Source organism: Drosophila gunungcola (assembly GCF_025200985.1).
Source record: "Drosophila gunungcola strain Sukarami chromosome 2R unlocalized genomic scaffold, Dgunungcola_SK_2 000030F, whole genome shotgun sequence".
Classification (NCBI taxonomy): Eukaryota; Metazoa; Arthropoda; class Insecta; order Diptera; family Drosophilidae; genus Drosophila; species Drosophila gunungcola.
The window spans coordinates 408,442-425,503 of record NW_026453176.1 but is presented as its reverse complement, the minus strand read 5'-3'; the positions used below and the strand labels follow the sequence as shown (position 1 = coordinate 425,503).

At 37.9% G+C, this 17,062-nt stretch overlaps 1 protein-coding gene across 1 annotated transcript in view; it reads right to left on the bottom strand.

Moving 5' to 3' along the window:
* LOC128256877 (alpha-protein kinase 1) overlaps positions 1-10,372 on the bottom strand; it is a 76,378-nt gene extending 66,006 nt beyond the window's left edge. The window contains 1 exon segment of the mRNA XM_052987580.1: positions 9,833-10,372. The gene's annotated coding sequence lies outside the window, so the exon portion shown is untranslated.
* Between the last annotated feature and the right edge of the window lie 6,690 nt (positions 10,373-17,062).

Below are 17,062 nucleotides of genomic sequence, written 5' to 3'. Positions count from 1 at the left end.
CGGCTTCGACTTCGGATTGGCTGCAATGCAATCGCAGGGCAATTACACATACGCAGTGCTGGCCAGATCCATAATTGCTAGCAATAAAGCCGAGACTCATTTAGATAACTTATTCCTGTTCCGAAGCCCGTAATCTCGGTGTATTTTCGCATAAGCTTACAGTAGTGAAGGGGGGAACTTTTGTTCCCAGCCAGATTGCCACCGAACAACTAAAAACAAACACTGGCTGTACACACACACACACACACCTGCGGAGAGAGAGAAAATCAAGTCAGCGGAATAACAGAAGCCCAGCAGACAAAGCCCAACGCCACTCGCATAAAGATATACATGTATATGCACAACTATATGTCTGCCGAGTGATGCGCGAAAAAAGGTGGCAACAACCGCCGTGACATTGCGCCAACTTATGAAGTTGTAAGAGCCTCTGCTTAGCGTCTTGGCCATGGCAGCGAACACAAACTTGGCCCAAAACAGCCGCACAGGCGGCGCAACAGGCGGCAGCTGCGACAACCGCAAACACGGCCGAAACGACCGGCGCCTCCACTTTGGCTAAGAGCAGCAGGCGCTCAGCAGTCTGAACACATCGACACATGGCCAGAAGCAGAGCGTGCGCGTCGGAAAAAAGCTCGGCGAGGAAAGCCCCACAGAAGCCCCCGCCCACAAGCGATTGTGGTGTTGGAAGTTGGGTACTGGCTGGTGGCTGGTGGGTGGTGGGTGTCTAGTGGTGGGGAAAATCGGGCAGATGAAGTCAAACAGATTTGAGCAAGTGATTGCACTTGGGAGTGGAGCGATGCGGCGACAAAGTGTCATGAGTGAGATGTGCAGGTTTTGTACGACATCAAAACAATTTGTTTGCGGATGCATTTTCATAAAAGATTTAATCAAATCAAAATTAAAATCATGGAAATGTTAACAATAATATAAAATTACGCAGAACACATTGAACAAAAAAAATTGAGCACTTTGATCATCTATTCAATGTAATTAATAAAACCTAAATATGTTGAATAAAATTAGGTTATTATCAGAAAACAAATAGAGAATACATAAAATTACAAATAGTTGAGCTAATATTAAGAGAACAACATATTTCAGCTAAGATAGCTCATGTGCGGAATAAAAAATGTCAGCATTGTCTAAAATTTACTTGTTTCTAGACAAAAAGCTAAATAAAATAAAAATAACAACGCAAGTATATTAGGTCAAAAAAAATTTAAAACAGAAGATAAATTAATTAAAAAAATTTTATTGAAAGGCAAGGTAACATCTAACATAAACATAATTGATGCGAAATATTTTGTTCTTGCTTTAAAGTATACGCTTGTCAATTGGCTTTTTCAAGCTTTTAATCTGAATAAATCTCCTCCATACTATTCCTTTTATTCCACTCTTTCCAAAAATGAAACTCCAACCTCGGACAATGATTCAGCCAGGGCGTTATAAGTCAAACTCAGCAGCTTGATCTTCTGAGAGCCCATGAAATGCACTCAACAAACACTCAAGATACTCCCAAAGAAACACACACATTTTCCTGTAAGCAACCACCCAAAATTACTCTCCTTCTTCCTCACTCTCGCTGGAAATTTAAAGGGAAAAACCTCAATTAGAAACACCCACTAAAAGAAAAATTACAGACTCTTGGTGTATACACAGTTAAAAAAGAAAAGGGGGAAAAAACAACTCTACAAAAAAACATAAAGCATTTTCACCTCTACCCATTTCAACTTTGGCAAATCTTTTCTGAAAAAAAACAGAAGCAAGTTGAAGAAATCAGCACTTCTCACGCCGATGTTTTAACATATAATTTTGGCACACGACCCAGCAAAAAAAAGAAGAAATAAACTGTGGCACTTTTGAACCCAGGAGGGGGGTTGGGAAATTTGGAGTGACTGGATGGACTGAGGGTTCAACAGGTTGCTTCTGTCGTCATCCTCAGAAAACTTCCTTTTTCTATGTGCGACTGTGTGTGTGCTTTGGCCCTTTTTGTGAATGAGCTCATAAAACGTTTTTCTTTTCACAACGCCCGGGTGTTGATGTCGTCGTTGTCGGTTGTCGTTGTCGCTTGTAGGTTGTAGGTTGTCCCACGTCCGTCCCTTTTTCAGGAATGGAGACTGCCGACTGGCGTGCGCCCCAAGTTGCTCTTTAGTTTTCAATTTTTTGCTTTTCAGCTCAGTCACTGCTTTGGCTTTTGTGCTGCCTTTGGCTCGAAAACCGACGACTGGGGAGCCGCCTTTGATAGTCTCGGTTTGGGCCAGTCCGCTGCTCGTTTTGATTAAGTGCGAAACAATTAAGGCGGCTGCTGCTGCTGATGCTGTTTACGAAGTTAATCGAGTCGGGTCACCAAAGGGGGCGTAGATCGGCGGTGGGGGCAGATGGTGGCATGACCCCAAAACAGCTGCTTTGGCTAACCAAGCAAACTGCTTGTGGCTAAGTGGTTGGAACACGACGGATTAATATGGCTTCAATAAAGGGACAGATAAGGGAGAATCTCATTTTAAAAAGTTAAAAACAAAATGTGAGCCATAACATTTTTGAGGAAAGTGTATTTTAATAAAAGGAAAGAGGCAGAGACCCATAATTATAAAATAAACAGGTCACCAAAAATTATAATATGTTTAAAAAAAAACTTTTGTAAGGATAATTCGAATTTCTTAAAAAAAACACTATATATTAAGTTCTAAAAAAATTATAAAATTGAATTTCCTTTTAACGACTTGTTAACCTATTTAGGCTTATTATTTATTAATAATGTAAGCATTAATGTAATGTTAAGTTTAAGTATTTATTTTATAATCTTTTCTGAGTTACGTTTAAAGTCGAATAAAAACATGAAGCAATTTTTATTCGAAGTTAATAAAATTTTAGTACTGGATGTGAAAAATGTCAAGTTCTTTAAGCGTATCCTGCAAAAATTATGTAATAAATATGTTAAAAAAAAAAATTAGATACGTTCTAGGCATTGACATGTCAATTAAAAATTTTAAAGAAATAAATATTAAATTTTAGTTTAAGTCGTGTATAAGTTTCAGTTAAGTTTCTTTCACCTATAATAATAAAAAAAAACGTTAATACCCATTATGTCGAATAACACCAACAAATACTTGTCATCAGAATTATTTTGAGCTCTTTTTTCGGAAGTCTTACTTCTTACGCAGTCATCGCATTGGCAACTGAACCAACTGTCGGTTGCAAGAAAACCCTCCACTCAGAGAGCAAAACGCCCTGGGCCTTATCACACTACTGCTGCCAACACCTACACCAGAACATGATTCCTTGCCATCTACTCTCCGCAAACTGCTGCTTAGCCACTTTAGCCATAAAAATATAACACCTGCTTATCTCGGTTGCCACCGGGGCACAGAACGCCAACCCCCCCAAAATACCCCCTCAAAGAGCCCCACCGAAGGGCAAAGCCACAAGCCCAAAGGCAACCGAAAAACATTTCTCAAAACGAGGATAAACGGGGAAGGAGCACTGAGATGGGGATGGAAATGGTACGGGCACTGACCTAACCTCCCGTAAAATGCTTGAGCCAACAAATGCCGTAGAAACACTTATACGGAATTCCTCAACGCCTGGTAAACCAAGGCTGGGGCGTAAAATCCACCCCAGGAAAAAACAGCCCAGGCATAGCCCACACCAAAAAAATCTAAAACACAAAAAAAAAAAGGAGAGTGGATTGAGAGCCAAACAAAACGAAAACCAGAGCAAAGTTTCGAAAGTCGCAGCCAAGTGCCGACGGCAAATGGAGACGTACCCCAAACCCCGTGAAATCTTGGGAAACATTTAAAGGATTTTCCCTGGGAGGCGCGTTAGTCGTTTTACATGCATTATCCTGGCCGAAAACCAAACGAAAAACGGTGAAAAAAAGTGTTGACATTAAAATAATAATTTTAATTGCCTCAAATAACACAAAGGTCCGTGGTGACCCTTGAACAAGGATGCAGGATAACTGAACATGAGTGTGTGTGAGCGGGGTCTATTTAAACACAAAGGGTAATTAACATTTTTCTTTTCGTCCGGGTCCTGGCCGAAAGGATAAGCAGCTTGTTTAGCCTGGCCAAAGTCAAATGAGCAAAAAAAAAAAAATACAAATAAAAAGGACCCAGCAGCACACACATTACGTGGGTTCGTGTGGCAGTTCCCTTTTTTGCGGTTTTCGCATTTGGTTTAACTTAGCTGGTAAGTACCCCCAGGTTCTTGGTTGGGTTCTGGATTCCGGTTTCTGGATTCGGGATGCTTGATTCAGCAGGATTCAGTCGACCGCCTTTCAACACCTTCAACAAAGCGTGAATTAAGTGCTCGAGATTTTCCACACTTAATACAACAAATTTACAGCAGCTCCGTGCAACATGTGGCATGCCCCTTGCCTCACTTCGCCACTCCCGATCACCGCACTCCCCACTCTGTCGAGTTAATTGCGCAATTAGCTGGTTTCGGTGGACCATCTGTGCAACTGTGTCGCGTCTCATTAAGTACGATCTGACTGCTCAAATAGTCAGAGAGACGAGTGACGGGTCGGGCGTAGAGAAATTTTTAATTGCATTTAATTAACAATTATTTAACGAAAAACACTAAAACGAGAAATAAAATTAGTTGAAATTACGACCGAAATTCCTCATCTGCCTGTGATCCGCAAATGAAAAGATATATTAACTCACAAACATTCTTAGCAGTCCGGTTTGAAAAGTGTGTTAAATATAATTTTATTGAGTAATTCAACATTTTTTACGATATGTTTATAAAGCATGTCGCTTACGTTTTTTAAAACAATTTTAGTAAGCAAGAACATTTATGAAGGTAACATACAATGTTCAGAACATAAAATTAATTGTTGATTCAAATTAGAAGTTATTTAAACTGTAAGTAAATTAACAAGATAATGTCTTCCAAAAAATCAAGTATGGTCAATTCTCGTTATTCACGAAAAACGAAATAAATATCAGTATGACTTAACGAATTAATAAATAAATTAAGTCATTTATAGTCAATACTGTTAAAAAGTGTTATTTGAAGGATATTTTCGAGTACTTCATCAATTCCTTTCAACCATTTATCAAACCTTTGTATTTATACAATAGAAAACTATTTATTTGCTTAAGATTTTAAATCATGATCTTAAACATAATATACTCTGAGAATTGTAAAAAAATGCTAATGCATGAGCAGTTAAACAAACCCTAAACTTAAAAACAATGAATTTCCCCACTCTTAAAATGGATTATGTTTCAAATAGGAGTTGTCTATCGGCATAATTACCTAAGCACGACAGACTTACATTACTCCTATCGTTTATCTGGCATCTTTGACAATCCATCCATCAAGCATGATTGGATCCATCGAGCAACCCCGAATTTTGTTCCTCGGGCCTCCATTTCCATCTCTACAATGCACGCAATGCCAACGCGGTAAAGTAGTGTTTTTAATAGCTAATTGAGCAAAATACTTTATGGAATGAAATTAATTATGGTTTCATGTTTTTGGACTACAAAAATTCGGCTTGTTTCACTTAGTTTCTCATTGTTCACGCAAAAGCATAAATTGTTTAATTGCTAATTAAGAATAGGAAACGGGCAACAAACGATAAATGTAATGAATTAGAAGGCGAATCGAAGGCAGTTGACATTATTTCAGTTCTAGCGTGTGACAATTCGCATTAATTACAAGAAATGCTCCAAAAAACCAGCCATTAAAGAGGGGGGCAGCCAACTAAATGGGCAAGAAGTCGCAGGAGGGGACTCTGAAATTGCGAAATGAAAGTGCGGAGATCCCCCGACTTTCCGCTTTTGGCGTGTTTTAGGCTGCTGCCGCTGTTTGCTGTTTGCTGCTTGGACACTTGTGACATTTTCTTAATTGAAATGATGCGCGTTCGTTGATAAAATTTCGTAGCCTCCGTATATGCGAGTGTGTATACATATATATTGCCGCACTTGGACACTCTCTTGCACGTTTTGCTGATGATTATTATTACTCTTCATTATTGTTCATTATTAAATGAGCGGCGTGTGTGCGTGTTTTTCGCTTTTTGTGTAGGCTTTGTGGCATGTGCGGCATGCAATATCTTATTTTGGTGGCCCGGCGAAAAGTGAGCCAATCCTCACAAGATCATCTCCAAATGGCAACGCTCAGCATATACTTAAGCGAAAATAATTGGGAATAATTTTAGTACTCAACAATTGAGGATGCTCAAAAATGTTTCCCGCTAAGAACATTCTTGGGTATCCATAAAAATTCACAATTTCAGTAATAAATAAGTACTTTAAATACTTATTTTTTTTAAATTTAAAAGTAAGTTTTCTTTGACATTTTTAATGTTTAAATATTGATATTTGAGTCAAGTTCCAAAATGTTACATTGGTATAAATTATAAAATAAGAATTACAACACCAACATTTGTGTGACCTATTAAATAGTTGAGTCAGTGCATTAATTGATTTTTCATTTGCAAACAACTTTATCTTATTGAAAGGAAGTGGACAACTGATTTTAAAATTTCACAAATACTTGTTTCCCTTTGATTCGCCTTCTGGTTGGATGGGCAATGCATTTTCAATTGCTTTTGGCATTCGGAGAAACACACTTCCTGCATTTTCGCCACCCTGCCTGTATTAGGGCAATAAAATAGCATTTTATGTTTGCACAAGTTTGCCAATTGGCCACACATCAAAAACAGCAGTGAAATCCTTTCAAGATGCCAGTGCCCGCCTCTCGAGCTCGCCTCATTTGCACAAACTTCAATGCCTTTACGGGGCATAATTATTACTTTAATTATGCTTAATTAAAATGGCCGCCCACATGGGGAAGGCGTGGTCGAGGCAGCTGTCCAAAATACGAGGCATATAATTAAGCGTTTTGCTTTGCAGATTTTCTTTCTTTCATTTTACGATTTGCCTACGTAAAGTGACAACGTGACGCGATCGTTGGGTATATATCTTTTTTTTTTGACGAGGTTACGGGGGAAATTGCAATTCTCCGCTGGCTTTTGGTTATTTTTAATGAGTGTGTGCGTGTGCGATGTGTGTGTGGTGTGTGTTGGTTTGCCTCCTTGTTGATTTGTCTGCAGTCGTTTTGTTGCTTTTCCGCTTCTTGTGCCACTGCATTTTTATGCGTTCGTCATCCGTTTGTCATAAACAAGAAACAGCAACTACAGCAACAACATTTAATTTATAATTTAATATCTAATCATTTTTTCCGTCGTCGTTGATTTTCTTTTTCACAGCTATTTGTGCATTAAAAGTTGCCGCAATGCGTTTGGCAGCAGACACGCGCATTTAATGGATTTCTCTGATTTGCAGAAGATGCCACTCAAAATCTAAAAAAATCCCAGTCAATTTAATGATGTTAATTAATTTCACAATCAAAGAAAACCGAAATTGTAAAATGGATGTTTTAAAAGTAAATTTTGTGCAGTAAACTAAGCTTAAACCGAAATAGATAAAAATTTTTTGAGCGCTGACTATAAATGCCGACGGCATTTTTAGAAATTGTGGATCTCCTTTTGGAAAAGGTAAGTTACAATTGGGTTGTCTCAAAATGTTACTGCAATTCATTTTTTTAATCAGGAAATTGTATAAATATTTAAAATGTTAATTTTATATTGATTTATAAAATATTCAAGTCATTTTTTGAGGAAATTTAATGTAATATTTATCGTTTTGTTATTTTAAATAGAATAAGGTGTTTTTAAATAAAAATATTTCATTAACATCAACGTATACTTTTAAGCCAAATTTAATCTTAGCTACTTCAGAGCTGTGTTACTGGCATATAGTTGTTTTGGATGTTAAGAATTTGAACCTGGTCTTGAAAAATTAATTGAATATTACCACACAACATTGCTTAGAAAAATCGTACTCTTTACACAATGAATCAAACCCGGTTAAGTACTTAAAAAATCTTAAATTTAAATGCAACTCATTAGGCCGCGATATGCACACGCTGAATGTCATTCCAGAGTTTGGCCATTATATTTGTGGGGGCCTTAGAGCCCAGTTAATTCTCGCTAAATAATTGCCGGCGATAACGAGGCGTGTAGAACGAGTTGGGAGCAGGGAAATAGCTAACTCTGCTTGGCAACGACAATGAAACGAGCAACAAAGAGACTAAATTCTGTATTAATTTGCAATTAATGCAGCTAATTATATTTAATTAAATGAGCGAGCCATGCTAACAATGCACTGCATAGATACTTTGTTGGGACCTGGATGCAGATGAGGGGTGGTGCTGGGTTCGGTGGGATCGGTGGCAATGCTAGGCGCAGGGGCATGTGCAGGGGCAGGGGCAGGGGCTTCCAAGTAGAGCTTGAGCACTGGGAAAAAAATGTAGCGCGCAGGTTGGTCCGGCTTTGAAATGAAACTGATTATTACAATTGTTGTTACGCCCGCTGGCGCTGTTGTTAGTGCGAATTGTGCGCTTGCTGCTGCTGCTGTTTATTGTATCTCATAGATACGTTTATTTTCGCAAAAATGACACTGAGCCACGGCGAGTCAATTGTAATACGTTTTAGTCATTTTTCGTGGGGTGGCAGCAGTCGCAAGGCTTAGCACATTAAACTATTTATGTGTAGAGTTTCATTCTGATTTCGTTTTAGCGATCGTTTGATGAGCCTCATTGTTGCAAATTGCCACTGTCCACGTCCACTGCCGCCGTGCCGTATTATTAGTTTGTTTATGGCTATTTATTATATTTGGTTTTATTATTAGAACGTCGCAACTATTTTTGAGTCGCTCGCACAATTCGCTCATGCACATGCCCCATGCCCATGCTCATGCCGACGATAATGTTGATGTTGATAAAATTAACGTTAATTAAAGTTATTAACCGCCTGCAGCGAAATCGCATCAATTTATTGGTTTTTGCATATTACCATGTCAGGGTTGAGATTAACATAAAAATTGCATTTGGCTGTTTCGAACAGTAATCAAGTGACTGAAGTGCGTGAGAGGCTTGAAAGGTTTGATTTTTCTTATTTCTTGACGAGCTCTTCAGTTAAATGAACATTATAATTATTATTATTATAAAACGCATTACAAAGTATTAAATTTGGGGTTAAGTGGTTTGCAAAAAATGTTGTTCTGCCTGTAACGCGATTTTTGTATTTTAAATTTTTAGCCCGGGCACTTCACAATGATTTTCCAAATTATAGAATCTAGGTCCTCAAAATAGAAAACTTCAAACAAAGTACATATATTACAGAATTGGAAAAAAACTTCGTATCAGGAATAGTATTAACGTCCAAATTGCTGTCTGAAATGCCTCTTGTTGTAAATATATGTGTTTTAACTAAGTGAACCCTATTTTCATATGTCATTATGTTCTATCAAAGAAAATTATTTTTTAGTAAGCACTAGCATTTATATTTTAAATTGACTTTTATTCGTCTTAAGTCTTGTTCTTGTTACACATTAGATTTAAGAAAGAACTGTTTGTTGTATGATGTAACCAATGGAACTAATTAAACTTAGACTGAGACTTTGATTATTGCTAATAAAAAATTATTCATAAAAATTATACATCATTTTAACTTAAAAAACAAAATTTATACAGATGATAAAGAATTTTAAGTTAAATAAGTAAATAACATTTTATTTTTGACTTCGCTGACTTTACATTTACGTTTTACATTTTAAGATTAAAAATAAGGATATTATAATGCGTCTATCCATAACTATTAGTATTGAAATTTCATTATATTTGACAAGAAATCCCATTTAGCGTAATCATATTTGGAAATAAGTATGCTATGATTTCCTTAACATTTAAATATACATATATCGAAAAAGTTAAATATCGAGATCGAAGCTGAAAACAAATAGCAAAAATTAATTACCGTAATTTTGTTAGTTTTCTTAAGCAGCTGCCAATATCGACGAAGCTCTGACTGTTTTTCCTCTGATCAGTTGATTTTCTTGATTCCTGTTTTTCAAACACTTGCTTTTCAGCCTTTTTGTTTTTTATGTGAATTTATCTATGAAATTCTTATCACAAACTAGCACTGAATTCAAAGTATTCATGAGTATCTATGAGTAACAATGAGTATCTGATAGATAGTTATCACTCACGCACGATCGCAACGCGCCAAAAATCCCGAACTGGGTGTTTCACTATCGAAAATCGCGGCACAACTACTACGGAACTACTAAATGGTTCAAAAGTTGCAATGATAATGAGATGTCTTGGGCACACGCCGAAGATTGTTGGCTTGCTTTGGGTGGTTGCACTTTGTTTGTTTGTTTGTTTGTTTCTTGCTTGCGTTGCGTTGCACGAGTTGAATCGTATCGACTCGAATCGAATCGCTTGAGATATGGCCGTTCGATTCCGGTTCAGATCAGCCGTCGTACGTTCAGGCGCAGCGTCGCTCGTCGACTGAATGAACGTGTGGCGCACGAGCGGCGCTTTGGACCCCCAGCAATCATCAGCATAAGTAGCAGGGGAGCAACAACAACAACAACACGCGACGGCGGCAAACACGAGCAAACAAAACGAAGGCGCAGAAACCCGAAGCTGCAGTACCAGCTCAACAGGAGCAAGCGAGAGGGCTATGAGGGAGAGCCTGCGCTCTTTCTCTCTTACTCACTCACTCATTCACTCACTCACTCACTCTCCCCCGCTGTTGTTGCAGCGACGTCGACGTTGGCTGAGCGCCGACTGCGCAGGAGCAGCAACAGTATATGCAATTTGCTTGGCGCTGTTAAAATAAAAATAATGACGTCATTAAGCGCACAAATGAGCGACGCTGCTGCCTGCAGTCAACGTCGACTGCGAAGCCGGCAGCGGCAAAGGCAGAGCTTATAACTGTTGTTCTGAGGAGGAGAAGTTGCACACACACTTGACGAAAAGCGAACACTTAACGACAGCGAGAGAGGGAGCCAGAGAGCGTTAAAAAGAGGGAGAGGGAGAGAGTGTGGGTGAGACGCGGCGTGAGCGCTTTTTATGAGCGCTATTTTGAGCACTCATTACATCCAAATAGTGCACTTCTTACACATCCCCTTATAACTTATTAACTACTTGAAATCTTCGGAAACTGCTCCCTATTCGTACACACACAGCCTCCATTGCGGATGAGTTATTTTGTTTTAAGGCAATTTTTCTTACACTCTAACAACATTTTATTACAGTCAGGAAAAGCATTGCAGTGCTTTTTGGAAAATAGAAAATCAATACTAATTGAATGTATTTCAAAATGTTATAAGCATCGGATAATTTCTTTACACAAAATCGCACAATTATGTACTTTTAACCTGTTTTATTTTCAAAATGCATGCATTTTTAAGTATACGACATACACAAATTATAATTTGAAATGAACCAATAAAACCAATAAAAATTAAAATTTGAAGAGTATGTTGAAAAAGTGAAAATAAACTTAAATCGATAAAGTATTGAAATTTTGTAAAGTTTTCTAAATTTCCAAATCTTTTCTTACAAGCATCAATAAATTTAATGTATCCAAAAGTTTTAAAGATGTATATTGAACAAATAATTAGTTTTGTAGGCAAAACCGTTTAATTTTGTAGTTCTCATTTAGTTAAGCCCAATATGGGTATAATACCCAATGAAGGATTTGGAATGAAGCAGAAGTCTTTCGAGGCTTTATGGGAGTGGCCAACCCCATATGTCGATTGCTCAAAAGTTTGACCCCCAGCTTCACCCCTCGACAACTATTGCTGGGAATTAATAATTTAAGTTTCGATCCGCAGAGCCAATGCCAAAACTCCGGCCACTCAGCTCGTCGGTCAAAACCTCACTCGAATCCCACAACTCTCTCTTGCTCCCTTTCTAACTCTCCTCTCTCCCATCCTCCCACCCACAATGTGACGTGTGCCTGGTCCACTGAACCGCACCCCCGCTTTCCCCTCTTGTATATGCTGGAACCGCTTCCAGAAAACCGAAAAGTGCCAATAAATATGGAAACGTTTTGCCTTGTTCTGCCCACTCTTCCTCCCACTCTTCCACCCACTTCCTCTTTCCTCTTTTTTAGCCACGTCTTCTGCTCCTTCTTCGGCTCTCATTCTACTGCACTGAAAACAAATTAATGGTTTTCAATTTACAGATGGTTTTTGACAGCTCAATATAAAAGTGAACATACTTTCCTACTTTCTTATTTAAATACGAAACAAAACGATTCTTTTTTTCATTTTTACTTGTATATAAAAATGATTTGTATTAACTTTTATAATACATTTATTTGTATAATGGGAAACTAATAATTTAGTTAATTTTACTTGGAATAGTAAACTTTTAGTAGATTCAATGATTTCAAATGGAATGTTTAAATTAGTTATTTTATATTATATTTAAATGGTTTATGTAATTTGATTAAAACCAAATATACCACATTTTTTTGGTAGGTATACATTTATTAATACAAGTTTTTTCCAGTATATCCTTGCTCCTTGGCTACCTTTGCACTAATTCACATTTGATGTTTTGTTGTCTGCGCTTGTTGCTGTTTGCCGCTTGCATTTTTCTGGTCAATGAGGTTACAGTCAAGTCACTACACAAGACCACCCCACCCCACCCCCATTTTGGGTGGGGAAGGGGGTCTGAAGATGCAGCAGCGACTGGTGCGGTCTTCAACCGGTCGCCGTCGGTCAGTCGAGGCTGGCAAACAGGCTGCCTCTGCTGATTTAGCTGCCGTTGGTTGTCCAGTCTAGCCACCCACCCACTTCGACTATCGGAGGTGTCGATGACGTCGTAGTTGTCTGGCTGCCCCCTTGGAAAACCCCCTCGAAATTCCCCAAGTTCGGTGAAGTATCTCTCGCCCTGCCTCCCGCACAAACCGAATCTGACTGCAACTGCCTACGCCATTTGATGATTTTGTTGTTGCTCCTCTAATGTGATTTGCTAGGGTATGCACTCAGGCCTATTCGGTTAGCGATTACCAAGATTCCAAAGCCAAAGCCAGACTAATGATTGAAAGGAAAGTGTGCGGACTTCAACTGAATATGTGATCGAGCATCACATTAATGTGATCAGGCATTGAGATGGAAACTAAATTATTTTATTAATATTTCGTTAATGTTTAGATGGCACAAAAAACTTAAATCGGATTCAATAAAATAGTTTTGTAAAATTGTTTGTAAAATCCAAATTATAAAACAAAGTTAAAGTGGTGTAGTAAAATTTAGTGCCTTGGTAAGTATTATTTTCATATGGTTCAATAAAAAACTCCTTATAAAGTTTTTTTTATTTTTTGTAGAATTACTTTCTCCTAAGAAAGCGACATAACAGGTTTTTTACGTTTCTTAGAGTATTCCCGATTCGCACATCTTGAAAACTTACTTTGTTCATCGTTCATTCTAGTGGTTGCTGATTTTGTTTTTGGCCAATTTTGGTCAATATTTAAGTGCCGTCCGATGCTTCCACTTCGGCGGGCACTTCACTGCTATGTCGTTCCGTGTCTACGTCTGGTCCACATCACCTCATCAACTTAATTTTCCGAATTTTCAAGCGGTCCATCTCGCTCACTCCCTCGCCCCGTCCTTGTCTTTTATGTCTAATATTGTGCTGCATTTCACCGGCAGCTATAAAAGCGTATTACCGTTAAATGTTGCACTGTCGAGTTGTCGTCTAATTTACGTTACCCGTCGGCCGAGGGGGAAATGGGTGGTGGAAAATGGGCGGTGGGCGGTGTGTTTTTGTCGAGGATGCGGATGCAGTGGGGCCACTGCCCACTTTCCATCTTGGCTTGATTGTCATTGCAGCTCGCCGGTCTGGCCGGCAAACTGATTAAATTCAGCACGAGCCCTGCGGGCATCTTGGGAAACTTCTTCAGCAGCAAGTCGGGAGGCTCGAAATGGGGTATCAAGGGGGGTATGGGGGGATAAGTGCACACAAAAAAATGTATGTTCATTTTATGGGGAAATTATCAACACTTAATTGTAAAATATATATCATATTTAAATAGCGCTAGATCTAGTTACAACAATTGCAAGTATAAGAATTGCAGACAGTATATTCTCGGAATACCGATACTAAAAGGCGATCTCAATATTATACCAATTGAAATAGCATAGGACTTAAAACGTTAATTGTCAATCTTATCTAAAAAACTGTTTGAAGTGATCTTTACTAATAACCATGTCTTGACAAACTGAATCAATTATAATAAATTGTAAGCTAGTGAACTTACAAAACGGTGAACATAAAATTGATATTAACTTAACATCTTTTTGCTGTGTATTAATAAAAGGAGTTTGTGTGGAGAGGGTGGTGGTAACTCAAAGTCATCAGCTTAGACGGGCCAGAAACTAGACGCTCTACATAAATTTGAAATTAACGTTTTCTAGCACATCCTACGTCTTCCTCTCTCTTTCTGTCCAATCTCCCTGTCTCTGTCTCTCTCTCTCTCTCTCTCTCTCTCTCTCTCTTTCTCTCTGTCTCTCTAACTAGAGCTTACATGCTTTCTGTAATTATCATTTGCCAGTCCGTTTGCCTTGGAACACACACGCAGACCAGCGCCTTGACTCAATCTTAACTTGGCTTTCGGGCGTACTCCATAGACCAACCCCCAATCCCCAATCCCCTCCCCCAAGCCACCAACCGACCGCTCGTAATTAAATGCAAATCTCTTGTCCCCCGACTGCTTCTAATATATTGCCGTAGTGCCACGGGGCAAACTGTGGCCACATTTTCAGCAACGTTCCGAAACTTGTCAGCACCGCTCGCTGGTGTAAGAAAAATGAAGTGAAATACTCGAACGTGTATAAACCAAACAACATTAAAATTATCGCCACGAAAAGCCATAAAGACCATAGAGATAAAGGATCGCCCACGACACCGGATCAAAGGTACTCTTTCGGAAACATATGTTATTTTACAAAAAAAAAAAACAATTTTAACCTTAAAGAATATCGCCCCATATTCTTAATATTTTAAGCAGCTTTGACACTTTTAAGGTAACTTGGTTTTATGCTGTTTTTTAAATAAAAATGTTATTTTATTATGCAAATATTTTGTAACATTGATGCTTTTCATTGTTTTTAATTGTTTCGACTAATGATATTAATTAAAATGCGCAATTAAAAAAAAAAACATGAGCAATGTTTTATTTTTATAATACCTATTGGCTTTGGGTTACTAAATAATAACAAAGGGAAATTTAAAAAAAAAATTGTTTCAGATTAAGTTATATATTTAAATAATATATTTTTAAAAAAAATCAATTAATAAATCGAGTTCTAAGGACAGGTAAAATGGTCCAAATGGGGAGTCAATGACAAAGAGGGAGCATGTAATTAAGAGTGCGCTGACTTTGTAGCTTTTGTTGGATGGTTCTCGTTGAAATGGCTGCTAATTACAAAAGGCATCCTGGCCAGCATCATTTGAGATATTTTTCCATTAACCGGCGACGGCGTCGTCATGCCCATGCAGTTAGAGGATGGGAAAGCTGGAGGCACAGGGACGGTGCATACAAAACATATTAAAATTAACCTGATTACTCCGCAGGCGCTGCCAGCTCTCAGATTGTGGGATTGGAATCGTGAGTGTGTGAGTGTGTGTGTGAGTGTGTATATCTCGACTTGGAGGAGTTTTGAAAGCCGGGCACAAACTAATTTCAAATAACATAATTCATTCGCTTAGCCAGCGGGGAAAGGGAGGGGAAGGGGAAGGGGAAGAGGAAGGGGGTGCCTTGGCATCAGGGAAAAGGCGGCAGCAACACTTGGACTTGGCCAAGACTTCCCGACCGGTTTCTTCCGGAGCACCAAATTAGTTGAAGTTTAATCACAAGACACTGAGAGCGGAGAATGGAGAGCTTTATAAATAAATTATGATATCATTTAAGGATCAGTTCAGAAATACTAGTTGAGTTTCAATTACGGAAAAGTAATGATTTATAAAATCCCTTAAAAAGTTAACCTTTCGTATAGTGTAATTATAAGTATTAATCTAAAACTAAATTAAACTAAAGCTCCTATATATTTAAGTTGAAAGCCTTATTGTTAAACCACTTAAGTTTAAATTTGACACTTTCCTATTATTAATTTAATAATGAATAGTAGCAGTAGTATTAATTTAATAATTAATTGAGATACCAATAGCTTAAATTCAAAATAGTATAAACTAACAAAAGTTTAATTTCAGAGACAATTTATTTTGTATTTACTTAGTTTCTAAAACACCTAAATAAAAAATTTTGTTTAATTGGTAAGTAAATAAATAAGTAAATAAAATATTTTTTAATTGTCTTGTGTTTTAAAATTGTTAAGAAGTAACAATACTGATGATTCCACAACGCTAGGAGGAAATTACAATATTCCAATAATATGTTCTAAAAAATGTTAATCTTAATTTTTGTATGTTTAAAAAGACGTATTTTTTTTTAAAACACATCTTTAAAAACACTATTGAATATTATTAGTTAGATAATAATCGGATTTTTTCTCGGTGAAGTCGAAGAGAATTTACGAGGACCAAACACAGATTCAAGCTGTCATAACAGAGACAAAAGAGACGGGACTATCAAATAAGAGAGAGAGAGGGCAAAACAGAGATTGGTGTGCGAATGCGGAAGGTGCTAACTGACAAATGAGCAGACTCCGACTCCGACCATTCGAATGCTAATTGTTATTGTACTTAAACCTGAAGTCGGCCGCCTTCGATGGTACTTTACGTCCTCCCCCCGCACTTCTTAGAGCATTCCTTACCAAACATGTCCACAAACTATGCGCCGTCTGCAATAATTTCGCGCGCATAAAAATTTAATATTATTGAATTTTTTATTATCGCTTTCTGTCTTATGTCTTATATTAGGCATTGCTGTTGTTGGCCAGAAACAATAATCGAAACAACTGCAGCAACACGGGCAACTGTAACAGCAACTGCATTAAAAATCGCCCGATGGCAACACGGAAGCTTCGCAAGGCGCAACAGTGGGGCGCCACCGATTCGGTGCTTTATTGGTAGGTCCTAAAGACAAACACGAAGGCTTAGAAACCTTTTTAAATTGATAAAATATAAACAATAAGCCAAAATAATTTCTGTAAATACAATTAGAAAAACAATAATGATATTCTATTTTGATATTTTTTGTTTCAGTATATGTTACATTATGGCT